General features: G+C 51.4%; 1 protein-coding gene across 5 annotated transcripts in view; it reads left to right on the top strand.

The window, feature by feature from the left end:
- CASZ1 (castor zinc finger 1) overlaps window positions 1-26,473 on the top strand; it is a 212,984-nt gene that overhangs the window by 6,513 nt on the left and 179,998 nt on the right. For 2 of the 5 annotated variants that reach the window (XM_035344640.1, XM_035344639.1), the window contains exon 1: window positions 26,195-26,387. The exons of 1 other annotated variant lie outside the window; for it this stretch is intronic. The gene's annotated coding sequence lies outside the window, so the exon portion shown is untranslated. Of the gene's footprint in view, window positions 1-26,194; window positions 26,388-26,473 lie in introns of those variants that run through there. 2 more of the 5 variants (XM_035344642.1, XM_035344643.1) reach the window with 2 other exon arrangements.

Below are 26,473 nucleotides of genomic sequence, written 5' to 3'. Positions count from 1 at the left end.
TGGGACTTCGTGCATGGAGCAAAGCCCAGCAGGATCATTCCTTTCATTTCAGGGGAAACTGCCCGAAGTAACGATGCTGAAATCAGAACCCTTCAGCAAACATTGGTACTTTTTTGTTTTGTTTTGTTTTCAAGTTTACCAACCATTCCAAAACAACGGATCCAGTGAGCTTCAGTCTTCCAGTAGGGATAACATGGAAAGAACAAACCTTGCCTTAATTTATTTGTAAAACCATAAATTAAAAACATTGTTGTTTCTTTCTTACATGGGATTCTGCCGTGGCACAGAAGTTTTCTGTCTGTGCAGTGACCTGTTTGGCTGCCTTTGTACCTCAGAACGGTGGGGGTGTCTCTCCTGTTTCTGTGTGCCATAGATTGACCTTTATCAGGATGAAATTTGGAAATGTTAAATTATGAAAACTTTGACACTTTTGTAGAAATGGTCATCTATAAAGGATGAGGCCTGGGAAGTAGGAATTCAATTGCAAGAAATAATGGGCTTAAATTGCCGCAAGAAAGATTTAGGTTAGCCATTAGGAAAAACTTTCTTACGCTAAGGACGGTTACACATCGGAACAGATTGTCTAGGTAGGTTGTACAATCTCCATCAAAGGGAGATTTTAGGAACAGGCTAGGCAAACAAGAATGATGTAGATCTGGTTGGTCCTGCATAGAAGTGAGTGGCCAGACTATGTGACCTCCAGAGCTGCCTTCTAATCCCATATTCCTCAAATATTAAGATTTAGCCTTGCTTGGGTTATAGCTAATACGGCATTGTGTGCAATGGGATGGATGGCTAGTTGGATGTTGAGGACAGATAAATCCTTTCTGACATTAACACTAGTCGTAGTTATGGTCCATCTAAATTCCAGTGCATTGCTTAGAAAAATGTGCCCTTTAATTTCCTAATAAAGCAGCTGGGTAAATTCTTCTACTTGCAGCTAAAGAAAAAAAAAGAACACTTGAAATGAATTTTTAATACAGATTTGAGTGGGATTGCAGCAGGCGCTTCTGATCTGATAATTGCGCTAGATCAGCCAGAGTCGTCGACATTTTTTGCCATCAGAAATTTTGCGTGAGAGTTTGGTGCGGGTGCAGGCTGCCAGGCTGGGGGCGTGCGAGGTCTGCAGGGCGCCGAGAGCGGGGAGCTGGGCAGCAGCGGGCACCGCGGGCACAGCCACGGGCAGCCACCGGCAGCCCGTTCTCATCCCTTTGGGTCCAGCCAGGAGGAGCTGGAGAGATCCTCGCCGTTTGGTTAGTCCATGGCCTCTGCTGAAGGGGCCAAAGGAGCACGCAGCCGGCACCGTGTGTGGCACAGGCTGCAAGTAGGAGCTAAGACCCCTCTCGCCGAGTCCAAAGGACTCCAAAGGACCAAGAAAAAGACGTTTGGAGGTTGTTTTGAACAAAACCACTTTTTTCCTCTGTGCCTCACTTTTATAAACATGTCAGGAGCTGCCGTTTGGGGAGTCACTGCCTTTATGACCAGCGAGGCTTTGGAAGAATCCTCTCTCCAGGTGGAGCCTTTATGGGATCTGCTCAGAAGGCTATCTTTAGCCTGTCGAGGTTAATCTCTGTGTTTCCTGTGCAGACGCAGGGAGAGGCACGCTCGCCTCGGTGGTGGATCAGCGAAGCAGCAGACCTGGGCACTGCGATTCGCGCTCCGGGGCAGCCCCTTTTCTTCCCTGACTTTGAGAGGTTAAGGCTAAAGCTCGCTGGGCAAAAGGCAGCCCGTTCAAATGCCTTCCCCAGTTTGTTTTTTCTCCCCCTTTCTCTCTTTAAGACTATCCCAGACTCATTACACCATCGTACTGACCTCCCTAATTGACAGTAGAACGTGTTGGCTGGTTTTGCTGTCAGTACATCCTACTAGTGAGACGGAGCTTGGATCCGCCAAAGAGTGCTTTTGTTGGCTTGGCATGACTTAAATTAGTTTCTTGAGGGAAATGAGCTATCTTGGTAAAAGCACTTTGGTTCCTGTATCACTGCAGCTACACTACAGCTTTTGGTAGCGTAGAAATGCAGTTAAAAAATCACGGCCCTAATTGACATTACCATAAATAATTCCTAGCACAGACCTGGCTCCGAGTGAATGGGGAAGTACAGCAAGAAGAGCCTCCGTGCCCTGTTACCAGCCGCCCTAAGCCAAGTCTTGCCTTCCGATCCTCCCAGCTGTGCTTCTGTGGCCTCACAAACCAGCCCTTGCGAGACTGGTCCAGTCCCCGGCAGTCGGGAGCGTGGTGGTGGACAGAGGGGAATTCAGGCTGAAAACCCTGGTGAGCTTGGGTTGCCTTCCCCTTCCCCAGGCTCTCCTGAGCACTTGGTTTTTTCCCTCAGCCTGCCAACGCTTCCAACAAGACAGTTGTGCTACGAGATGAAAGGGCAAAGATTCTCCGTGCCTCGCTCCCTGTTTTTTTCTTTTTCCTTTCTTTCTTTCTTTTTTTTTTTTTTTTTTTGTGCCATTCTGGAGAGCCATTGGCTGCTGCCTGAGATATCCTGAGAGATGCGGCAATTAATTTTCTTTTAATCAAGGTCGGATGAAGTAAATTGGTGCGGCTCTGCAGCCCCTCATTTTCTGTTTTTGCAGTGATGCAAAACAAATATGATCAAATTATGCTCCTTCTCACCTTATTGAATTAGGAAGCGTGACTGATCCGGGAGAGCTGAGATGTTATATACTGTACCAATCCTCACCATCCCCCCTCCCTGACAAAGCCATCGGGAATCTTTTTGCAGGTTTTTTATTTCGAGTTCGGAGGCAAGTGTGGGAGTGGGTGTGGGTGGTGGGGAGAGAGTCCTCTTGATTTTCTTAGTCAGTGGGGTGAAGCTGTGTATTTCACCTTACGGTGACGTGTGAGTAATCACGGTAATCAGGTCCATCTGGCCTTGGGAATAAAATCTGACAGGAGGACAAAGAAGTTAAAGAGCAGGCCTGCGAAGGGAAGGGCCCTTGGTCTGAGCCAGCAGCAGGTCTTGCCTGCCTGCCTGTCTTTCTGCCTGCGGCGTGCGTGGCTGGGCATCTGGTGGGCTCTGGGGCTCTGACCTGGGCATGGAGGGACCTGGGGGGCTCCTGCCCGCTCCGCCACTCGCTTCTGCAGCCTCAGCCCCACTGCCGTGCCCCTCCATGCCCCAGCCACCCTGCCTCTGCACCACGGGTAATGAAGTTCACCATGAGATTCGCAAATGAAAAGCACTACCTAAGAGCTAAGCATTATTTGCACTTTGTTAGCTCTTAAGGACTATTTTGTGTTAATTTCATTGCAGCGTGCCAGAGGAAAGAGCAAGGAAGAGAGAGCCATGCTAACACAGAGCTGTCTCATGGAGATTTTGCTTATGGTTAGTTCATTTGTGTAATCTAAAATGAATGTTATGCTGACTGACAGCATCCGTTTGGTCTCTGTACATGGAGGAACATTACAAAAGCTGTGATCAATACCACGATGGACGTACAAATTGCAGCGTATATCGTCTGGTAACCCATAGAGAGGTCTCAGCATCCAGCAGGCTCAGGCTGCCGTGCTGCCATTTATTCCAGAGGGTCTCTAATGTGTGGGTAAGGGCTGCAGGAGGAGGTTCCTATGGTCAAAACTTACAATACCCTTAAGGGAATGGAACATGGAGATGCATCAGGGAAAATGCATAATGCTTGGGCTAATACATTCGCTCTTCTTCTCTGAAGGAAGCTCAAGGTGGATGTGAGCTTGACCTAAAGGGATCCTTTCCAGCATGATATTCATAGAAATAGACAAGTCTCCTGGGAGGAAGGGAAGTAGGTAGTCCATCTTCTACCCTAAGGCAAAATCAAGTGATGACTGCAGTATGAACTTTGCTTGTACGTGTTAGAGGAGCTGGCCCCAGAGAGCGTGGGTCAGCAACAAGAGGACCCGAGGAGGGATCCCACTGAACTGGGAACTAGTGCTCTGCAGACAGCATGAGGATCTCTGCACAGATAACCTCATTTAGATGATCTCAGTGGTCCCTTCTGGCTTCAGAAATGACGCTTCCATTAGAAACAGTGCTCGGTAGGTATGGTGGGTGGGACTAAGAAAAAAAGCAGGGCAGGCTGAGAAAGGCAGGCTACCTCTGACTTGGATGCAACAACTGATGCTCCTATTTTGTTGAGAAGCCGATGACACTCAGGACCTCTGCTAGTCAGAGCTCATCCAAGCAGTACCTCTTCGTGACCTTCATACCATTCTGAACCGTTGGTCTGGAAGTGATTTGAGGTGAGTGGGGAGAGGCGTCCATTTCCACAGTCCTTCATGTGGGAGAGCTGGGCGCTGCGCAGGTTGGCAGGCTGGCAAAGATGCAGACACCTAGAGAGAAAATTTGGCTCTTACCACATCATTTCTTAGACTGAGAAGCATGGGTAAAATACTTCTCTGGATCTGCTGTGTGATACAGTAAATTTGGGTTGTTTGGCATTTTATTTTATGAAAGAACTGGAGAGAATGTGCTTAGACCATAGGTGTTAATTTATAGACTTTGGGTGATCCTTTGCCCCGACTTTTTTCCAAATCAGGTCAGTCTTGTTAGGATTGTGGGGCTCATTCTGCTTGGTCAGAGCTCAAAACTAGCTGCTCAACCTCACCTCCTTAATGGGGAGTAAAAGAAAAAGGAGGTAAGAAACAAGAATTCCTGTGGGAAAACAAACAAACATAAAGTCCTCATCCTAGCAGGCTGAGGGAGAGGGTGAAATTTCATGGTAGAGAGAAGACAAGACACCAAGGCAGTGTTGGAGAGCATTTTCTTTGTCACATTCTTTACCCACCCTTCTCTCCATGTCCATTCATCCCACAGCCTGTTCCTTTCTTTGAGACACTTCTCTCTGAGGTGTGTGGCTCATGACTGCAGTCAGTGTTAATCGAAGCTCTTCCCAGCAGGAGGGGAAAACTTGAAGCTCTCTTTGGTCTCTCTGAAAACTCTGTTCCTTCAAAGGCTGTGGGTACAAAAGGGCTTTTGAAGCACGCTCTGTGTACCAAATTACAGGCTGGGCCAGGACCCTGGCTGTAGTTAATGACAATGCTGAAGGAAGGAGATGCTTCTTGTTCATATGGTCCAAGGTCAGGCTGTACCCAGCAGGGCATAAGCAGAAAGAAGCCCTGAAGAGGGGTCTCCAGTGCTAGCAGGGATTGGAGGCAAGAAGGATTAATTGCCTCTCTCCTTCTGTCTCCAGCCCTCCCGAGTTGCCCCATGCCTTAGGACGCAGCACATCTCCTCTGTGCCTTTCCTACAGGTTCACTTTGCGGTATCACGTAGTTGCCAGCCCCCATCAGTGACCAGAAGTCTGACCCACTGATTTAAGGCACTGCAATTGCCTCCTGCTTTGCAGTGTTCAGCGTAGCTCCTGCCTCCTGCCACCTCAGTGTCCTCTGTCTTAGGTAGTCTTGAATCTTCTTTCTTTTCTCCTGCATTTTTCCCCTGTTCCCTCATGTTTTCAGCTCCTCCCTGTAGAAGATGGATCCAATTCCTTCGGGGAAAAAAAAATAAGCAGCTACAATGCACAAACCCACCAGCTCAGCAGATTTCACTTGGTACTGTTTGGCATCTGATCCTGCCCGTATTTCTGTGAATCATTGTGCCATTCGTGATCAGAGCTCCAAATGAAACTCACCAGGAATTTTTATTACTCCAAGACCAGTGAAGTAATCGTCCGAACTACCAATCACCGGAGCTGGCAGGACGGGCTCCCAGGGGAGCACAGGGCAGCACGGCTCTAATTGTCCTTTTTTTTTTTTTTTTTTTTCCTTTCCTTGACAGTAGGCAAGGAACCTCAGCCCCTCCCAACTCTCCCATCCTGTATTTTCTTCCAAAAACTCAGATCCTATAATTCCTGTTGCCTGTGGTAAACATGTTTAACTTTTGGAATAATGCTGCCTTTGTGGCTGAGAATAGTTGCTGAATTGCTTTCTTAGAGCCCAATTGTTACAAATCATTAATAACATCCTCCACTTGGATTAGCTAGTAATAACCTCGCTGCTATCCCTAGATCTCAAAGCTTTGTGTGAAGGAGGTCAGGATCGTTATTTCCATTGCACAATAATTGTTATTTTCACAGAGGCAATACGAGGTGGGATGCTGTGCCTGCCCAGTTCTAGAGCCTCAGTCCTTGGGACCACGCTCCTCATGACAAATGATGGCAAAGGCTCTTCCCAGCCTTCCTGGACCCAGGCTTTACCAGGAGCTAGAGGCCAACATAGCAGAGGGCATCAAGGAACTTGCTACGAGGAACAGAGGAACGCTGGTTCAGGCAAGCCCACACTGGTACAGATGCCACAAGGAGCTCTGGTTGTGTGGAGAGCTGCAGCAGGCTGAGGCTCAGCCTCTTGCGGGTGAGAAGTGCAGTGAGGAGGGCTGTAGCACTGGGGTAGGAAGCGAGGAGCTTACTCCCTGCTCCCAGTTGTGGTGGAGAGCCCAGAACTCCTCTCCCCTCTGCTGGAGTCGGAGCAGTGGCTTTCAGGCCCGTGGTGCAGCTCAGCAGTGGGAAGGTGACAAGCTCTGCCGGTGGGAGAGATTCCCAAATACAGAGTGAAGGAGAAAACGGAATGCCCTACCCCTCGAGGCAGCCCCTTTCTGGTGAACACCAGCGCTTAACTTCACCGGCCCTCTTTTCTTCCATCTTCTACGTGTCTGGGAGAGGTTGGCTGCAGAGGAGAGGAGAGCTGGAAGGACCAGGTCCCACCCCACGGTGTGAGCAGTCAGAGCCTCGCTGGGTTTGTGGATGGACAGGGACCCTCCGTCTGCTGGGTGCTGTGCCAGAAGCTACCTGGGGGAAAATGAAGAGAGTGTGCGGAGCTGGGACAGGACGTTCTCAGAAGCAGCTGAGGGAGAGGCACGGGAAAAGGAGCTGCTTTTCAGGTGACGTCTGCCACGGCAGAAAGACCCCCTCTGTGCTTGCCACCCCTTGGCTGGCAAAATTCACCTCCAGCACCTCTGGGCTAGGGGTGCCGAGAGCAGTCGGCCATGCCTGTGGTGCTGCGGGTTCAGCTGCCCCTCCCGAGAGGAATGCCCTTCACTCTGCACGCAGGGCTTTCTCTCGTCCCATCGAGAGTGGGCTCTGTGCCACTTTATACTTTGGAGGATCATTAGCAGAAATCATTAGCTATAATACAACCTCCCCCATAAATCTCCCTTGCACCTGGATCATTTGTCCATGCCTAATTTCCATCTCCCTAATTTTATGATTTGTCCCTCATTTGATGAGAGTTCCTTCCATTAATTGTGTAGTAAGTGCTTCCAGATAAAGGGCTGAGGAGCTGACCCCATCTTGGAAAGACACCGTTTGGGCTTTTTTCCTGAAGGGCAGAGTCCCTCTGAAATATTCTTGCTTCCCTTTCAGAGGGCATCACTCCAAATCTGAAAGGCACCACAGCAGTCTCCCACAGGGAAAATGCCTCGTTCAGATAAATCCTGCTCAGTGGAGGCGCCGCGAGGCAGATGAAAGCAACAAAGCTCAAGCCCAAGGTGTCCTCTGCCACTTAGACAAGTCTGGTAGGCACGAGCTGCGTGATTCAGTTCCGACCAAGGAGTAACCCCTGCTCTTCGCCCGCCGTGCCCCTCCTACTTATCAGACTTGCCCAAAGCAGTTCTGTGTCCTCCCACAAAGATCTCCTCAGCTGAACTATTTCACGTTGTGTTAGGCTGCAGCAGAGATCCTTCGCCCGTGTGACAGTGGGCAGGGAGGGAGCCGCTCCAGCAGCAGAAGGGACTTTGCATCAGGCCTGCAGAGCGCGCTTCCAGCTTCCCTGCAGACCTTCTGGGTGGTCCCGAACAAGGCAGCTCTCTCTCGGTGCCTCCATGGCCATCTAAATAAGATGGTGATACTAGCAGTAGGGTGCCATGAGAGTTTAATTAATTAATTTGCAAACTCTGTGAGATCCTCTGATGAAATGCGTTGCATCAGCACAAAGTCCTATTTAATCGATGTTACATACGGAGGGCCTGGTAGCGGGAGCATCCCAAAAGCACAGGAAAACCGAGCCCAAAGAGGTGCAGCCAAGCTCTCCGAGCACCTCACTGGATCGCTGCTGCATGGCTCTGACAAGCAGGAATTCTTCCAAATCACAGCACTTGTCCTTGAACTTGCCTCACACTGTGCAAGAGTGTGAGGCAGCTGAAACAGCTCGCACTGGGACAAACGCAACCCGCTGGAGCTCTCCGAGCTGAATCTGCCCCAGTGGATCTGCACCGACTGCGTTCCCTTCTCCCAGCCTGATCCTCCCCGTCTTTTCCCATACCTGTCCTGTGTTTGATGTGCTTGTTAAAAATTCAGAGGGAAAGCTTGAGCCCAGACACAACCAGGGAACGTACAAGCTTCCACAGAGCCACCCAGGCTGTAAGTGGTGCAGGAAGCAACGGGGTGGATTCTCAGCACCTCTCTCACTGACTGGTGCCTTCGCCTGGCGGTTGGTACAGCCGTGAGGATCCGTGAGGTTCTTGCCCTGGCGCTCTTCTCTCCTGAGTTTCTGAGTTTTTGTCCACTGCAGGGGTAGCACAAATTCAGAAGAAGGGCGTAGGAGAGGAGGGAGGCGCAGTGCTGGAAGCAGCTTGCACATTTTACAGGTAACATTATCTTTTATTGGCATCCTAAAAAGAATGTCAGGCACTAGAGTTTCTTTTTTCTTTCTTTTTTTTTTTTTTTTTTTTTTTTTTAAATTTCTGCTTCACTGCCATTCCGCTGCAGGATTTTTATCACATCCGTGATGCCAGCAGAGGCAGGCAGCGCTCAGTGACACAACTGGCCATTCACAAGATTTCTGGAGACCTTTTGTCACATCCTCTGGAGCAAGCTGTGAAGGTCTCAATATCATTTCTCTCTAAAGCTGAAAATACCCTGCGACTGAACAAGGCTCAGGGCTCTCTGCTAGGCAGCCAGACCAGCGCTGAGATCGTCCCATTGCTTTACAAGTGGAAACAACCTTTGCAGTAGTTTATTGAGGCAGGTTTCCAGCAGTCACCCAAGCCATGGGGGGTTCTTGCTCTCTCTGGGAGTCAGTAGATATTTCTGTTGATGCCTGGGCCCGGAGGAGCATGTCACTGGCTGGGCATTGCGTCCTGACCTAGAGAGCTTCTGGGAGTCCAGGTAACTTCTCGCTGACAGTCTCCATCTCACAGTTGTCATGGCTTCTCATTTTCACAGCAGCTGAGTTCTCTCTGGTCAAAGTTTATGGTAAGAGAAGACCTTGCGGACCAGCAACGGCAGCTCTGGTGCCAATAGGCCTGGCAGCCTGGCTTCTCTTTCCTTCCAACCTGCTGCTTTTCCTAACTGCTTCCCTGGCAGGAGACAATAAAAATATGTGTGACCGCTCTCTTTGCCCCAAGGCCGCCTGTGCTGGGAGCCCTCCAGGGGCAGATCTGTGCTCTGGGACTTGTGCTGCCCCTCAGAGCCCAGCAGCAGCTGCAGGGAGCCGGCAGCTGAGGTTTCTGGGTGTGGATGGAGGGGGTGGGACTGGGCTCTGGGTTCTCATCCTGCGTTTTGCAGTTGCTGTCAGACCCCGCAGAGGCCTCTCCTCCCTTCTCACTGAGGAGAGCAGCACCAGCATGGCACACCTGCCCTGCCCTGTGCTCCCTCTGCCTTGCAACCTTCTCCTTTTGCACGGAGCCGTGCAGTAAATGCTGACGTGTCCCCTATGGCCAACGCGATGGCACGAGAAGGAAGCTTTGTCGTGGCTACCCTAGCATCTCCCATGGCCCATTCCTTTCAAATTCAAGTGGGACTTTCCCCAGATATCAGTGACAGCAGACAGAGAGGCAGCTGGATGCACACATTCACACACAACTTCTACTTGTGCCAGTCTTCAACCAAACCAAAAGAAGACACGTGAGATGGTGTGAGCTAGCAAAGCACTGCCTCGGCTTACTCCTACCTGAGGGATCTCAACCCCGGTGCTCCTCCTCCTTGTTGCATTTCTGAGAACCGTTGCCCTGTGCTAACTTTCCTCCCTAGATTTCTTTTGCCAGAATTATATTTTTATGGGCTGACAGGAAATTTTGCTAAACGCCACTGAAGGTCACAGAGCCCTGAATTTGGAGCCTTGTGGCAATGAGCAAGGTATGGACCAATTGTACTGATTCAGTGCATTCCCTGAGAAGATGACACAGATCGGAGTTAAAGCACCAAGAGTGGAAAGTCCACGGGTAGGCTGCGCGGGTTCGAGGTGAGGTACGCAGCAGCACACCTGGCTCTGCAGTAGAAGCGACTGGAAAGCCAGCCATGGCCCCACCTTCCACCAAGCTCACCCTCTACGGAAAGGCTGAAATCATTGTTTTCCCTAGCAAGGAGGGACGCTAAATTATCTAATGACTAGAGCAGGATCTAGGAAACAGGATTTCTGAGTTCCTTACCCTGCTGTCCCACTGCTTTGCTGCATGGACAGAGGAAAAAACTCTTCCACGCTCTTTTCCTCGGTTACCATATTGTGAAATAATGCCGTGCTTTATGTAAGATTCTATTTTCAAGACACACAGTGTGTCTGCGTGCCGTGGCACAATTGTCGGAGGTACCAAGCCAGGGTAGGACACATACCACTGTCTGTCTGTGCTCTGAGGGAGCTGGTAGGGTCTGCTTTACTGAGCTGCTGAACGCTGGTACCACGCGTCAGAGCTGCTGTGGAGTCGGGGTGTCACATACGGCTGAGAGTTTGCACTGAGCTGGGAGGTACTCACGCAGCGGCAAGCTCACAGCACTGCTGGTAGCAGTGCCAAGGACTTAGGCAGGTCCCACCTGAGTGGAATATCCAGCTGGGGTTGAAAACGGTGGAGAAAAACACTTGGCTCAGTAGTTTCTGGCAAACAAGGACGGAGTGGGTAGCCGTACAGCCACGCAGAGCTGCCCCAGGGTCAGAGCAGGGCCTGACCGCGGCGGTGACGTCCTGCGAAGCTCTGCTCGGGTGCGAATCTCTGCACAGCTAGCGAACCTCCGCGGGCAGATCTCTCCTCTCTGAGAGTGCTGTGAGGATCTGTTGCTGATCCAGGCTGGATCTGAAGGGACAGGAAACTGCAAAAGTAAGGGCTTTTGTTTTTTAGGTAGTCTGATTTTTAACTATGTAAATTCACAGGGTTGTATTCTGATGATTCAAACGCTCTGGGTATGGAACAAGCACTGGAATTCCTTTCCAAAACTAATTCCAACACACTCAGCACTGAGAGGTCTGAGCTTCCTTTTGCAGTTACCGTACTGTGCTGGCATATTATGGTCTGGTTGTCGTCTGCATGTGTGTGTCCGTGTGTGCACACGTGCACATGAGAGTGCTATTGCAAGCGCCAAAAAATGTGGAAATGTGAATGTGTGGAGACGCCTGTGTGTGGGAACACGTGCACAAGGCTTTTTGTGTGTGACAGAGGGCACGTGCATGCCTACAGACTTGTGCTCATGTGGGAGTATGTGTGTGTGGGAGCGTGTGCACGTATGTAATTCTGTGCTTGTGTGGGAGAGAGGAAGGGAAAGCATGGTAAAGTTATTTGAACCTGTTTGAAGGTCGGGTCTCCCCAAGGTTATCTGCTTTTTTTCCCTTGAATCTGTAAAGTAATGGTATTCACACTCACTACTTGAGAAGTGTTTCTTTTTATAGCTCTTCCAGATGACAAATAATGCCTGTTTTTGAAGTCCTTTTTAAGTCATTGTTCCCTGGACGCAGATACCATGTTTGGGTGCAGGAGGGGAGCAGAGCGCAGAGCTATTTCCCCTTTCTGTCTGCAGGGAGCTTTACTGGGACTAGTGAAATTCCAGCCAGGATCATCCAAGGGGCTGCAGCCTCCCAGCACATGAGCTAATAGGACACCCTCTCCTTCAAGCCCCGTGACACGGGGTGAGAGAAGCGGACTCAGCCACCACGGCCCACCGTAAGTGGTTCTGGTCGGGACCACGGGGGCTGTAAAACCCAGCCGAAATCGGCGGTGGATTTCCTGGAGTAAGCCGCCCCGAGTCAGCCCATTGAGAATAAGCCAAATCCAGCCTTGGAGAGCGGACAGGTGTCTGGATCAGAGCCACCCCTCGCTGGGGGCTGGGGCTGGTTGCATTTTGCCCATCCTGAAATATTTTGGGCGCTGTTGCCCCCTGTGGGCAGTACAGATGTGTGGGCAGCACACCAAGTTCTCTGCCCCCAGCAGACAGGCGCCGTGCTGCAGGCACTGTTCTCTCGCCCAGCCTTTGCTTTCCTAAAACCGGCCCCTTCTCCCTTGCCTCCCCTTTCTCCTAAGTGTTTTGGCGAACACCTCTCAGTCTGGTAGCAGCCACAGCTCTTCTGTGCCCAGATGCACTGTGCTGGGCTGTAGCAGGAAACGTTATTTCGTGCTGCTGGCCCAGGACAGCCGGCTGGTGCACACCACCGAGCACCTCGCTCCCCAGCCTGGGGCTTTGGGGCACTTGTCCCCGGCGGATGTTGAGCTTGTCCCCATCTCTGGAGCCTGGCCACGGGTGTGCTGGCCTGCCTGCAGGTGGGATAACCGAGCTGCTGCTCAGCGCCCGGGGGGCTGGAAGCGCCGTGTGCCCAGTGGCTGCGGCAGCAGTTCTCTGTCACATAAAATGATCGGGGCTCTCGGGGTTTGGGCCAAAGGGGGTTGGAGGTACCCATCAAGGTGTTCGGCTTTGTGCTTGGAAAAGCTCAGGGGAAATGGCTAGTGGGAAAAACGAGGAGGGCAGTGGAGCAATAGGGAGCGGAGAAGGGTCAGCAGGATTCGAGAATTAATCCAGAAGAGGAGAGGGAGAAAGCCTGGTTGAATGGATAAACGGCCTGCGAGCAGGAAACGATATCTGACTTAATGTATTAGTCAGACAGAAAAATTAGATGGTGTAAACCGATCCTTCCTGCAAGGGGTGCTGAACTTTTTTGGTGACTTTAGAAGGCCGTGTTTACAGTAACTTCAGCTCGTGACCAGGCTATAAAGGCAGGCTCTTTGGGACGGGGAGGAAGGAGTGTTTCATTAACACACACACCTGCCTCCATGGGCAACCTGGCCTTGCAGTTAGCAGGCTTTTTATTATAAGATTGTACTTTGTTTTTTAACATAGAAATATAAAATATGCATGTGTATCGCTTATCAAAGATGATAACATTCACAGGTAAGGGAACATAAGTCCACTTTATAGCAATAAATTATCTTCCCCACCCTTTTGGACTGATTAGCAGCTGTGTCTCGCTGCAGCTTTCTGGAGTTTTCCTTTTAATTTTTCACCTGAATTGTTTTCTCCATTTTAGCTGCACTCGCAGGGGGAGTTTTTATAAAAGCGCCTGCAGGGATTTCCGATCGGTGTTCCCACCGAGCCCCTGAAATTACACAGTCAGTTGTGAGCTGCTCGCCCTAAGCCTTGATTATCACAGGCTTTAATTTTAAGAACAAGAGGCAAAGGTTATTGTAACGTGCGCTAGATTTCTGTTCACCTGTGTGGAGTCACCCCCGGTCGCTCTGCTTTGCACAGTCATTGACGAAGCGTGCGTTAAGTCTTCAGGAGGCTAAGGGTGAAACTGCAGAGCTCTTCACCAAAAGTCTGGTTTTTAAAGCCTGCCTGCACGAAGTGCCTGCTGGGGACAGTCTGGTACGCACCGCGAGGAGCCCCCTTTATCATTGCCACTGAACCTGATGAAGCGTTCCAATCCGTGGAGAGGCAGCCAGCGTCTCTCCTACAGCACCAGGCCGAATTTACTAGTCCTGGGGAATGATTCAAGTCAAACTTCAGCTTAATAGGTTACTAGTAAAGTCGCTACACTAATTACTGGTGCTGTTCCAGAGTAAAATGTGTCTGCGTGGTGGCATTTATGTTGGTTCCAACAATTGTGTTCTCCTTTACGGCTGCAGTTGGTCGGGACGCGGTCAGGTGCTGCCTCACAGTTGAGGCGGGGTAGCTCATTAAACTGCAGTAGTTCAGCTACCTGAGATAATTTGTGCATAACCTTAGCAAACAGGCCATCCCCAAACTTTTCCTATAATCTTTCAAGACACAGCTATAAAATCCACTTTTCCAAGTCCAGGAACCTGTTGGGAACATGACTTTGTAATGGTCTCATAAAGAAACAGTTGAGTAACAGAGGGATAGGTAAGCAGAAACAAAACTCATGGTTTTCCCTTAAATCCACCGAAGGAAATAGGTGTGCTGAAGGAGATGTGTGTGAATCGTGATCCAGGACTTCAGCATGTGAGTAGTCCCCGGAGATGAGCTGGCTCAGGAGTTGCTCAGAAGTCTTTGGTGCCTCTCGGGACCTTTCCAGCACTGGTGGCTAAGCAAGCGCTCAGCTCCGTGGCTGCTGTGTGCCGGCTGGAGCCAAGTGAAATACAAAGACGTCAGATCCTTCCCACTTGAAATTACCTGTCTGGCTTTGCCTGTGTGAATGGCCCAGCCATTTTGCATCCAAAGGTTATTCCCTGGTTCCTTGGCTCAGGTTTTGTACAAATTCAACCCGAGCACCCTCCCCAGTACCTGAAGGAGAGCAAGGACTTGGGCCCAGGACCACTCAGGAGACATTACAGTAGCTTCTCCAGCACATGGAAGGAGCGAGACAGAGCAGGGCTACCTGGGACTCTGCTCCCACCTCTCCCAGGACTGACGGCATCACCCGGAGATCAGACCAAAGCAGGTCCCTGGGCGTGCTGAGCGTCCCTCCTTCCTCTTGGGAACAGGCGCTGGCAAATGCTCAACCGCGGCAGCACGGTGACCTTTGTATTTCCGTAGGTATCGCAGGTACAGCGTGTTTGTGCTGTTGGAACAGGAAGGAGAGCACCCTGGAACCGGACCAAAGCACCCACAGGGAAAGCCGGAGCAGCTCCAGGCACCCTGCTGAGCGCGGGGCTGACTGCGGCCGGGTCCCCGCGGGAGCTGGGACCCGTTACCCCGAGCTCACCGGGCTTTCTGCCCGGCCTCAGAACCACCCTCGGGTTCCAAACACGGAACAGAAGCAGGGTCCGGTGCTGTTCTCTCCGCTGGCTGATTTCCTGCTTTGTTCAGAGGTGTTTTCACAGGGAAATGGAACCCTTCGTGCTCGTAGAGCCGGATTCCACTGGCAGAGCCGGGCGGCAGAAATGTGTGGCAAAGGCAGAATCTGGGGCTGGGAGCTGGGAGTGGGAGGTGGCACGCAAGCTTTCATGAAGGATGATTTTCTGAAGGTGAGGAAGCTCTGCTGGTTTTGGTATCAGACTAGAGGACAAATGTTCCTTCCCTTTGATCTGTAGCCTGTTTCACCCTGTAGGATTTTCACAAGAGGATTTATCAGCCTGTACGTTTGTTAAGTTGAAGGCGGAAAGGGAGAATAGTCCCTTCAGTCTTTGCTAGTGGAAATTGCTCTGTATGGAAACCCAGTACACAATGAGAAATAAATAAATTGAAACCCAGAGCTGAGAAATAAACAATCCCTGTGGGACTAGTGTGATCACAGGAAAATAAGAAGAACAACAAATTGCCCTTCTGTGAGGTTTCAGGGCTCTTAAAAACCAGCAGATCAGCCTCACAGCTCCTTCTGAGCGTGGTGGTGATCCTTCCCCCCATTTTACAGATGAGGAAAGGATGCTGAGGTGCAGAGTGGCCAAGCAATTCACGTTCCGGTTGCAGTATTTGGTATATTTGTACATTGCACAGCGCAGCGCCTTTAGGAGACACCTGAGCTAGCTTGGTGTCAGAAGAGCGCAGCTGTATGAGTGCAGGGATCTGTCGGGTATAATTTTCCACTGCCCGCTGTACTTCTTCAGCAGTAGCGTGGGTATCTTTAACCAGCACTGCATTGTTCGCTGCCGTCATACCTTGTAATCTGATTCACAGACTTCTCGGACCATTGTGATTTTCTGTCTGACCTCTGGCATATCTTGGGCCGAGGAATCCTCCCAGGGTCTGCATTTTGCGCTGGGAAGCAGGCAGCGGAAAGCAGCCCTGCCAGGTTCTAGCAGGTGAGTCCAGATGGGACCAGGCAGCACTTCCCACCTCTGGGCTTGGAGGTTTTAGGTGCATTCTTCTGGATAAACCAATTCTGGGCTGATTCTATAACCTAGCTTCTGAGTGATGCTTCTTGGCTTTACGGTGTTAAAAACGAGCATGGGCGGCTTCTCCGAGAGTCAGGACTTTGAGAAACATCTCCTAAAAGACAGAGAAAGGAGAGTGGCCACCAGCTGGAAGCGGGGGTTCCCCTGGCTCCTCGGGACTGGCCTCTGGGGGTCACTGTAACTGCAGCCAAGGGGCCCGGCCAGGGCATTAACCAGGCTGCAAGGAAAGCCCAGTTAAAGGTCACGTTTCCAGAAGGCGGTGCGGGCCTGGCCGGGGCTGTGAAGCCGATTCTTTGCTTGCACGAAGGTGACCATCGCAGCGGGGTTGCAGAGCCAGCCTTTCCGAAGCACAGACTTGGACTGTCGAAGCAAGCAGGTACTGCCGTGGTTGCAGAAGAAGGCTGTAAGCCTCTTAGAGGGCAGCGGTTTATAGGAAAAATAGCCGTAAATACATCAGGCGATGGATTAGGAACGTGTGTGTGTGGGTGTAGTACATGTGCATACACATACATACAGACGTGCAGACACACGCAGCGCCGTTCCTGCCAAGCTTATGCTAAGTGGTATCACTGAAACAAACTGCCAGCAGAGTTAGGATCTTTTGGGTGAAAGTGTACATGTTGGAAAGCACAGCGCTAACGAGATTTCCTTTGAACAGACCACTGGGTACAGGTAGAATTCCATTGCAGAGGCTCGCCAGAGAGTGGCCTGAATCGGTCTGCGTGCAGGATCTGGTGAAACAAGTCTGCGAGGCAGAATTTGTTGGGGAACTGCTGGTAATTACATCGCGTTGAAGGTTGTTTGCAGACTCAAGGCTAACCTAAAAAATCTGAAGCATATTAATTATCGCTACCTGCTGCAGAGCCCCTTTCCCTACGAGTTGGTTTCACAGTGCCCTGGGCAGGGGGAAGGAGGGAAATTTGCAGACACAGAGGGAGAAATTGCACTGGCTAAGAATCAGCACTTTAGGCTTCCTTGTTATTGGGAGCGGTGGCTTCCATTTTTGCCCACGGATCACAAAGAAATGCTGTTCTCACAGAAAAACTTGACAGATTTCAAAGGGAGAGGAAGATCCTGTGCGTGCTAGAGGAGAGTGGCATGTGGAGATGTAACGCGGAGATACAATATTTAAAGAGAGTAATGAACAACTGTGGGCTTGATGCAAGCGTCAATTGAAACTGATTAGAGTCCTTTCCCAGACTTCAATGGGATCAGGTCCTTGATATTTTCTAAAGACAGATATATATTTAAAATTATTTAAGAAAGTTCAGATGATAGAGAGATTGTCAACTTCCAGCAGTGGTGGTTAGATAGTGTAACACCATCCTCCTAAGAGATAGATGCTACATCAAGATGATCAGGGAATTATGTGCATAAAATAAATCCTCGGGCTTCAAGATAAGAGCACACTGCAGTTTCTTGCCATATGGTTCAGACTAAAATTTCTTGCTAGCCCAGCTCAGATTCTCTTCCTTCTCCTTCCTGATATGCTCCAGCTGAGCTCAGCTATTCTTGGGCTGGTTCTAAGCGTATTAAGAAAAATGTGTGTCAGTGCCCCCTGCAGCTTGTTTTCTGTGACCCGAGCGTCCTGGGGGCGCCCTGCGTGGCCGTGTCACACTCTGGTGGCCTCGGGGGTCTGCCTGTGTGCGGCGAGGAGCAGGGCAGGGAGCTCGACCTGGCGAAAGCTTTGCCTCACCCCAACTGTGCTCCCACTGCCGTGGGAGGCAAGTGTGGGCTGCAGCAGGGAGCAGGGCACGGAGATCTCACGGGGAAGAGCTGGTGGGAAAGACGTAGCGGTTCGGGCCAAAGCAAAGAGGAACCTTCTCATTCGGTCAGGCTAGAGGGTTTGGATGAATTTTTGCAGCGGCCAGTGCAACGTGGCTCTGTTTCACACAAGCGAGGGAGAAAGAGAGAGGGGAAAAAAGAGAAAGAGAAAGCAGTTAATTTGACTGAATAAAGATAAAAGAATGCAAGCGCCGCCGAGTTTGCTGTTTATCTGGACGTTGTGAAATGCTGTGAAATCGGACGTGGTACTCGGGCTCCTGCACAGAACTGCCCAGGGAGGGATCCAGCCTTGCTGCTAGCAGCAGCGAGTGTTTTTTAGAGGAGACTTCCTCACCTCTTCTCCTCTCCATGAGACATCCACTTTGAAAGCAAGTTCGTGGCACTCTGGGCTTCCTAAATCAGAGGAGTTTGCCTTTGATCTGAGCAGCGAATTTTGGCTTTCACCCCGCCGCAGGGAAATGCCAGGGTGCCTGGGCGCAGCCCCGACACACGCTGTGCTGTCCCTTACAGCCTGGCCGGTCTGAAACGACCCCGGGGCTTCCTCCCAGGTTATTTCAGCCTTTTGGGGCGGGACGGAGGGCTCCAGGTGCTTAATTCGGGAACAAAGGAGGGAAGGGAGCACTGCAGAGGTTGCAAGGCAGAGCAAAGCCCTTGGATTGCAGAAGGTCTGCGAGGTCCCGCCAGGTCTGGATTGATTAGTATTCAGTATTTATAATATCTCCATAATGGTAAAACAAAAGAAAACAAGCCCAGAGAATGCATTTTTAATCATCAATCATTGCTCTTTGTTTGTCGTGAATGAGCGGCGAGGGGAAATAGTCTCCCATAATCACCTCCCTTCACATCTCCTGCCACACGGGCCTCGCTGATGTGCTGAAAGGGAAATAAACAAACAAGCAGCAGATCTCCGACTAAATCCCAGAGACCTGGGTGCTACGTGGGTTATCACACCCGCAGACGGGGTCCTGTGAAGACACAAGGTGGGGGATGGATGTTCAGAGGCAGGAGAAGAAATGAGCATGGACAGAGCATTAAAAGCAGGACAAAAAGAAGGGTTGGGGGTTCAGAGGGGCAGCAGGTGGAGGAAGGAGCGTCTTGGTGAGTGAGCAATGGTGAAATAATCGGTGACCAAAATGCACGTAAGGACAGCGACTTTGCACGGGACATGGGACGTTGGGATGGACAGCTTGAAAACCCACCTGATCCAAAGGAATTCCAACCTTTTCAATACCTGAGGATCATGTAATTTTAGGATTTCTACATGATTTTTTTTTTTATTTTCCAAGGATAGCATTCATGCCAGAAAAAAGCCATAGAAAAGCCCACAGTTTCTATTAAGAGCCCCAAACCCCGTATCTTATCAGGAGCAGCACGGCACTGAACTTCTCCAATGGGATCCCCGCTTTGATCTCACAGCAGTTCTCACAAGGCCTTTATTGTAGTCCCAAATGCCTCTTGGGAGGGAGGGAAACATTATAATTCTCCCTTAATAAGTGAGATAACAGGCTGCCGGGAGGGTAAGGCCCAAATTTCCTAAAGCAGGGCTGGTGACTCCACACCCACTCGGTGCGCTCAGCTGCGTGTTCTCAGAGCCGGGAGCCCCGAGCCATCAGGACGGGCTGTAAGGAGCAGACACGCTACAGCTGAACCCTATTGAAAACTAATAAAAAGGTAATGACTTTGTCATTACTGGACATGGGTTTGTCTGTTGGCGAGGGGGGAGGCAGGGGAGGGTTTCTGCGTTCAGGCTATAAATAACGTTTCCCATTATCCCGTGCAGTTCCCGTGCATTCCTGAGCCCCTGCTTTGCCTCCCTGTTTCTGGGCCAGCCCGTGGAGCCCCCGTGCCGTCCGTCAGGCTGGCACACGCTGCGGGGAGAAAGGGAGAGGGCCAAGCACGCTTGTGCCTGTGCAGCACCAGCAGGACCACCAAGACCCCGAGGAAGGCTGAGATAAAGCAGTGGCCTCTTCTTGCCCAGGAGGTGGGTGCGGGGTGGCCACACGGGAGCAAGTGTCAGCACAGGGCACATATTGGAGGGGATCACGTTTCGGAAGAGCCCTTCAAAGAAGGCGCTCCCTCAATAAAAGCTCTCCGTGATGCTGAGAGGTGGAGTGCTGGAGGGTGCCGGCTGGTTGCCGGCTCGACTTCGCGCCCCTAAAACAGCACCGGGGCTGCGTGCGGCAGCTCCCTGAGCAGTTGGAAGTTGGTAGCCTGGTGCTGAAGAAGTTTAAACCAATTAGTAAAAGGCCAGAATAAATCGCGGTAGCTCTGTTGTAACCAAAATCCGGGCACTCGCCACTGCTGCCTCTCCACTTGGTGGAAGACATTCAGAACTGCACATCTCGGTGGGTGGAGTTCCCTGGTGCAATGGGGACGGGAGAGTCCCGGGGAGCTGCTGGGCCGTGGGACCCACCTGGAAAACAGCAGCACTTAAAGCAAAGGTGTGTTCTTAAGGCAGTGTCCTGAAATGTAGATGCCTACAAGGATATTTTTAAAACTGCATTTATATAACTAGCTTGATATAATTAAGGACTGATTTCAGCTCAAACAAAATAACTCCCTCTTGCACCCAAATTGGAGTCTCCACACTGAGAATTGCATCTGTTGAACTAAATTAGTCGGAAAATCAGGACAGCTTTATGCTGTAAACAGCCGTAGAGCCGTGGAGGATATTCCAGTTCTGTGTCCAGCTCTGCCACTGATTCACTGTGTCCCTAGGCAAGACTCTTAAGTTCTCCCATCTATAAAGTGCAATAAAACCTGTGTAGGTGCCAGGTGATGTAGTGCTTAATTAATTAGTAAATTAATATAATGAACTCTAACTTGAAGGTCTGTATCAGCACAAATGAATTGTTAATATAAATTTTTATTATTTATTGCTATTTACTTGATTATTTTCTAACGCAGGCAGGCTATTACAAACATACAACTTCACTCTTGAATTCCAGTTTTATTATTGTTGTTGCCTATTTATTATTGTTTTCTTCCACGTTTATTTATTGTCTTTAGTAGCCTCCCTTAGGACGAAGCCCCAAAGCAGTGGATATTACCCAGGCGCACAGAACAGTAAACTCAATGGAAAATTTGGGGGCAGAACAGAACTTAAATGCCAGTTCCTTCTTGCTAAACGCCAGAACTTCTGCTTGAACCTTTATACAGATTTAAGGCAAATCAAGCAGATAAGAACGGATTCTAAACCAATTCTTATCTACCCTACAATATGCCAGCCAAAACCCGGTCTCAGTCTGTACACCTATAATATGCCCCACGCAGTTTCAATATTTTTATTACATGCTTGCATGCTGATAATTGTTGTATGTATTTCTAAACAAAAGTTGGAAGTTTCAAAACTCGGGGCCTGATCCTTTTCGATACAAGTCTTGCCCCACTGCTGCCAGTGAGGCAACGCCTGCTGCGCTCCGCGGCTTTGGCCCAGGGTACGGAGGGGACTGCTCCGTTTCTTCTTCCTGCTGAGGTCTGCACGTGCAAAGGACCAGATGGTTGCCTGTGAGAAAGTGGCCCTTGACAAACAATGGCCACAAGTTATTCTGTGACAACTTGTGCCACTCTTGATAGAAGAACGCAGGCAGACAATGCTATGTTTGCGGTTGAAAAAATGCCTCCTCCTCCTGTGCAATTACTTTCCATTTTCCATTACGAAACGAAGTAAATCCACCAGATTTTTCTAGTGCATGGCTGGGTGATTTCTTCATTCTGCCAGCGAGTTGTGAAGCAAGAGGAGAGGTCCTGGGTAGCACCTTGGTCTGCTTTTGGCGTGGCAAAGGTCACCTGGGATGCCTGCTGGCCGAGGGGCCGTCCATCTGGGGAGGTCGACTGGGTCTGGTTCGGTGGACCAGTCAACCTAGAGCTCACCCTCCTCGCTTACTAGAGATTACATGCGCCTTTGAGGAACTGACGTGGCACAGAGGGCAATATTAATTGTGCCAGCTGGTCTGAGCGGTCAGGAACAAGGCATCTGGGCCTGATGCTGTATTGCCCCGTGCCTCAGAGCTCCAAGAGCCCCCTTGGTGCAGCCCTTCGTCTTCCCCTCTGCACAAAGCGGTGGCCATGTCGCAGCGGGGTGAGCTGAGGACAGCGTTCGAGCCTTCAGCGTGTATTTCTGTGCTCTTGTCATTTTAATCCAGGCCCTTCTTGTGTTGTTTTAGCACCATTTCTGTTGTGTGAGTAATTTTGTAAGGCTAAGAAAGTTTTCTCGGGCTGCACGTGCATGGCTTAGCCAGGTGGGAGTGCGTCCTGGCTATGTCCTGGCTGGGCACACGAGGCGTTACCGTCTGGCCTCTGTGCTCAACCCACAACAGCTCTGCTGTCCTCGATCCAAATACTCCGCTCTGTAGGGCTTGTACTACTCCTCGCGCTCGTATCTCACCGCTTCCCAGCAGTGCATGAAGGAACTTGACGGATCCTCGCTCTCCGTGTCCTTGCACCCCGTAGGCGATCGCGGCGTGCCTGCACAAGCTGCAGCCACCCCACCCGGGTGGAAACAAGAGGACCCCAAGCAGAGGGGGGAACCGTTCTCAAAGCTGGGCTCGAGAGAGGAATTCCTGGATTTAGCTGCGAGTTTTGGGCAGCTGACATAGAGGACAGTCTAATAATGAGTTTGGATGTTATTATTGCTAATTGCTGAATGATAAATAGCAAGAAAGGTGGCCTACAATTTCAGTCCATGGAAATTTATTTGAAATATGTAGTTCAATACAACCAACGTGTTATGGGCAGTCAGCTTGCAGCGAGCAGGATGTCCTCTCCCCAAGGGCAGCAGCTGATGGTACGGCTGCGTGATACGGTAACTGAAGAAAGGCTGGGAACACACGAAACCTTCTTGGAGGGGCAAGTGGAGTGTGGGCTGCCAATGGTCTTGTGCAACCAAAGTGTTTGTTTGTTCAATGTTCAGGCGAGCAGGAAATAGTGCAGGCAGGACCCAAAGCTGTGTAAGGTCTCACTGGTTACAGAACAGACTGGTAAACTGGAAGGGAAGGGGAAGGATGATCGTGTCCACAATTCCTTTTTTTTTTTTTTTTCTTTTTCCTTTCTTTCCATTGTTGTGTTGTATAGTCAGAAAAGAGCAAAAAGGAGAGACGTTTTGGTTAGAACGGAAAAGTCTTCAGTCCCATGAGGCTGAAGGGGTCTGCTTCGAGTCAGATCCTGAGCAGCGGGCAAGGAACCTCCACTGGCAAAAAAAAGTGAGTCTGTACCGAGCTGGCCCACTCCTCACACACATCTCGCTCTGCTTCTGCCAGCAAAGGCTTGGTGGTGAATTTTCCACTTGGTGGGGAATGCTTTTAAACCATTGCAGAGATGTGGGGGGGAAGAAAGTGGTCTTCTAGTGGGCATCAGAGAGAAATTTGGTATGTCCAGAACTGGAAAAAGGCTCTTGAGATTGCTTCCCCAGTGGCCATGTTGCTCCTTTAGACTTCCCGTGTGTCAGACCCACTTTTATGATAGATGCAGATGCCAGTGCTTATGGTTTGGGGGCAGTATTGACACAAGAACACAAAGGACTTCTGAGGGTGGTGCCTTATTACAACACTAAATTAGCTGGAGAGAGATTACTGCACCACTTAAAAGGAACTCCTGCAATGGTTAAATCTATACAACATTTTCATCCACTGTTCAACACGGAAGTAAAATTGCTTTGGGTTGATGACAGGAAGATGCTGCATAAATAGTTAAGTATGCATCATTTGCAATTTGCTAAATTATTTTATTTCTATCTAGACCGGGCTGTGCAAGGTGTCATTACCTCATGCTCTATCTGATGGAGGAGCCTTTGCTGGGAACTAACATGGCCGGCACCAGCCCTGGGCTGCGCGGGGCTTTGCGCAAGCGAGCTTCAGAGAGCAGGGACAGAAAGGTCAAAAGACACCCACAAAGCCGCCGAGTGGGGCTCTGAAACCGGTGCGGAGAGAGCGTTGGGGCAGGCCGGGCTTGGGCTTGAAGCCGTCTGAGGGGCGGTTGTGGGGTGTCGGAGCCCTGCCGCCTGCAGGGAGCGGCGAGCTCTTGGCGAGACGCGCGCCCGCCGCAGCGCTCCGTCCTGTCCCCAGCCTCTCCTAACTAGGGCACGCCACGGCGCTCCAAAATGAGCCGGCTTGCAAGCAGCAGGAAGACCATTCAGGCTGCGCTCAGCACCGCAGATGAGAGAAATGCAAAAAAGCGAAGGAGAGAAAATAATAAGAAGTAAATGCAATTAAAAATAACGATTCAGACTTAATTAAAGGGCCCTCTTCTCCCAACCCTTCATTCTTCAGGGATGCCTCATAAGGAGAAGAATCCATAGCTTAGGTCCTGCTCTTTCATACTTTTGTAGCAGAAGCTGGGACACTTCCTTGCAGAAACGCGTGGTTTTTAGCCTGACAGTGTCTCTGCAGCATACGAATTCAACAAGTTTGGTCTTTTAACTTCAGGATGTTGTAAGGACTTGCTGCAGTCACTCGAACAATCACACAGTTCCATTTACTTCAATGATCCCTTTTTCATCCCTATTCTCCTGCTTTCTGATTGTGAGCAGGTAAAAATACACAACCCCAGAGTGACAAATACCAACGATACTCAAATAAACGCCAGCCCAGGTTCTGCAAAGACGCAGCTGCTTTAAACACTCCGAGTATTTCCCCAGCAGTACGGCTCTCCGCTGTAAATTCAGCCTGGTTAGAAGTCTGGTCTTCGCAGGGACCTAAATATTTCACCGAGGAGATGTACGTTGCTGAACTTGTCTGTTCAAAATTCATGAGTCAGCCCCCCCGCCAGCTGCCCAATTACAGGATTTTCTCAAAAGCTGTTAAAAACCCATTTCTTTGGAAGGTTCCTACTTGTCCCCTGGCTTCTGGGGCTTTGGGGAGCACGAGGCCACATTTCCAAGCTCCCTTGTGTAAACACAGGCGCTAGAAACATGTCATTCCAGGAGCTGGGGATCAAAGCAGAACACCAAATATTGGAAGACTCACAATAAAAGCTCAAGAGCTGGCAGCGGTCCTGCAAACACTCATGTATATGAGTCACTTTTACTCACATGAGTCGTCACATCGAAATCAGAGGAATTAGACTATTATTATTAATTATTGTTATTATTTACGTGTGTGGCAATAGCACGTAGGAGCCGTGATCGCGGAGCCGGGCCCCATTGTGTAAGGCACCGGTAAATCCAGTGCAAAACCGTGGTTTCTGCCCCAAAGACCTTCCAGTGCAAGCATCTGACAAGAGACAACAGGTGGAGACAGACACAGGCAGGGAAGCGCACGGGAAGAGCGAGACGCTCCTGCAGGAGGCTGTGTGGGTGTGCTGACGCAGAGCGCCCTGCTCCGAGCGAGTGAAGTTGGTCGAGAGTTTACAGGTTTGCAGGGCCGCGGCCTGGGGCAGCCCGGATCCTGCAGGCCGGTGACGGAGGCAGCTGCCTTCAGCGGTGGGGTACCCCTGTGTGCCGTGGGGTGCCTGTGTGTGCCATGGGGTGCCCCTGTGTGCCATGGGGTACTGGTGTGTGCCATGGGGCACCCGTGTGTGCCGTGGGGTACCAGTGTGTGCCATGGGGTACTGTTGTGTGCCATGGGGTGCCCGTGTGTGCCATGGGGTGCTGGTGAGTGCCATGGGGTACCAGTGAGCCCCGGCTCCTGGGCCCGTGGGGCTCTTGCTGTGGATGTTTTGGCGAAGCTGTGGCCGCAGAACCTGCACCCATCGCTCTGATGTGCGTTAGGTGGTGCGGTAGGACGAAGGACAGCTGAGATGGAGAAGGCAGAACCAAAATCCCGTGGTTTCAGAGCACAGAGGTGTGATGCCTGCCGCCTGGCCATTCAGGTGCACGCACTCGGAGGGGAACCTTTGGTTCTGCTCCCAGAGGCGTCCCCCGGTGCTGGCCCAGAGCAGGGGTGCCCGTGGCTCTCAGGGCTGCTCCTGGGGGTGCTGGCGGGACCCAGCCCCGCGCAGGGCAGCGCTGCGTGCCCCGGCCAGGCGGGTACCGCCAGCCGTGGCAGTGGGGATGCAGCCAGGGGCGCCTCACCCGCAGCCCGACAGGAGTCCGGGCAGGACAGCAGCGAAAGAGAAGTTGGCGAAGTTCGTAGCTCAGGCACTGGACGCGGTGCTTGGGGAAAGCGGCTGGGAGCGAAGGGCTCTGCCCGCCCCGCCGTAGTGCTGGGGATGTGAGGTGAGCAGGGCACCGGGACAAGCGGGGGAGATCTGCCGGGGGCTCGCAGTGCCCGGCGGGGCCGAGCCCGGGGGCAGGGGGCCGGGGAGCCGCGGGCAGGCCGCCGGGCCCCCCGCCGCTCCCTTTCCCCTCAGCGGCGCACCGCGATCCGGTCCGGGTTTTGCGGCCGCCCCTCCCTTTACCCGCCTGCCCTGCCCGCCCGGCGCCCGACTCCGCTCCGTGCCGGCTCCCTCCCCTCCCTTTCCCCCATCCCCTCTCCGGGCGGGCCGGGACAAGAAGGCGGCGGGGGAATCCGGGCCGCGTTTTGCGGCGCTCCCGCCTCCCCCCCCCCCCCCCGTTAGCGCTAGGGACACCGAGCGAGCGGAGCGGCGCGGGGAGGAAAAAATCCGGGATCAGGGCAAGTTTGATGGCGCATGCGCGCTGCCGCCCGCATCCCAAACACACGCACATTGCCCCGCGCTCCCAAAGTCACCAAAGCAGCCCAAGTGCAGGTAAGCCCCGCCGCCCCCCCCCCCGGCCCGGCACGGCCCGGCCCGGCACGGCTCGGCACGGCTCGGGGAGCGCGCGGCCGGCAGGT

This window comes from Oxyura jamaicensis, chromosome 21, assembly GCF_011077185.1.
Source record: "Oxyura jamaicensis isolate SHBP4307 breed ruddy duck chromosome 21, BPBGC_Ojam_1.0, whole genome shotgun sequence".
Taxonomy (NCBI): domain Eukaryota; kingdom Metazoa; phylum Chordata; class Aves; order Anseriformes; family Anatidae; genus Oxyura; species Oxyura jamaicensis.
The sequence above is the reverse complement of the archived record's forward strand: the minus strand, read 5'-3'. Positions and strand labels throughout refer to the sequence as shown.